Below are 1,597 nucleotides of genomic sequence, written 5' to 3'. Positions count from 1 at the left end.
ACATGTGCTTCACTGCCCTATTCTAAGAGTAAACTGATCAGATGTAAGAAAAAACACGACTTTCCCATAAAACGCTATAAGCAGTTACCAGGTTTAGACTGCAGAACTTGCTGTATAATCAAAGCGCGATTTTCAAAAACTTGAAGAAATTTTCTTTTCATTTTGCCGAATACTAACAGCATATAAAGAATGTTCCTGAAAATACAAAAAAAAATGTCAGTTAACAGGTTTCAAACGCGGACTCTTCATTTTAATTATGACTAAAATAAATAAGGAAAATATATCATTCTAACATTTTCATTTTTGTTTATTAAGTAATAAAACATTTTTTCCAACATTACAAAAACGTACATAAATCATCATCGCTGTGATGTTTCATCCTTAAAACAGACACAAGAAAACAAAATTCTAAATCATGAGCTTTCATATTTGCTTCTAAGCATTCTAAGCGTGTAATAAACGAAAAAGATGCTGATTCATTGACGGTGCTGAATGTATCCTTCCTTATTGAGAATGTATAGTGTGATCTAGTTAATTTTTCTATCGTTCCTTATATCAAAGGTGATACTATTACTCGCCTCTATGTTATTTTCTTATGACGTAAACAAAAATATGACACATCATCTCTCTCCATACGCAATTATACATGTATAAATTCAAACTCACCCAGAAATCAGCTAACACTAATTTATCCCGAACCGACACTATACCTTTACTTGCACTCGTTTTTCTTCATGCATATATTTTTTTATTGCCTGTAAGAGCGACCCATTGACTCTTTCAGGACTTTCCAAAGTTTACTTTTATTCACCTTGTCAAATGCTTTCTCTGGGTCAACAATCTGGGTCAACTCCTGGAAAACATTTTCTCAAATTTTCATAGAGATCCGAACAATAGTTCGACAGGAAAACAGCGTTTTGAGGCGCGGATCTCGAGGTTTACATTCATTCAACTTCAAACTTTGAATGCGATTATCTCGAAATCCTGTTTTTCCAAAAGTACCTTTGCTGTGAATGCGATTGCACAAGAACTATTTGACCGATCTTCTTTATTTTATTTTAAATTATCCGTAATGATTGTGCTCAGTTTTCGTCCACCAATTTTGATTTTGAAGATTAGAATTTTTAAATAAAATGTTTAGAGTTCGCAAAATTAAATTTTTAAAAAATTCCTTACTGTATGCAAAACAAACAAATATTTTTAAAACTAATCGTTCACGAACTAGAAATAACTCTACACTAATTAAATTTTTTCAGTATTTTGATTTCAGTTGACCTGCTGGACTTCCATCGTGGTCACCACAAGCCTCTTAAAAAAAAGAATTTCTAGAGAATTGCCATAACTCCGTTCATTATTTATATTTTTTTAAGAACAAACGCTAGTTTTTTCATGAAAACATGTACAATTAATAAATAATAACTTTAGTGTAATAAAATAGTTGCTACAAACCTTTAAAAAAATCCAAAATTTCTTCAATTTTTACCCTCAAAAAGGTATACATTCTTTTTGGGGATTATCGACGTATTTTTCCTATTTTAAAAGTGTATATTCGCACAATATGTTCGAAATAAATATTTCTCCTATTTTTATTGTGGGG

The sequence above is a fragment of the Belonocnema kinseyi genome, chromosome 7, assembly GCF_010883055.1.
Source record: "Belonocnema kinseyi isolate 2016_QV_RU_SX_M_011 chromosome 7, B_treatae_v1, whole genome shotgun sequence".
In the NCBI taxonomy this organism is placed as follows: domain Eukaryota; kingdom Metazoa; phylum Arthropoda; class Insecta; order Hymenoptera; family Cynipidae; genus Belonocnema; species Belonocnema kinseyi.
Note: the sequence above shows the minus strand (reverse complement) of the source record.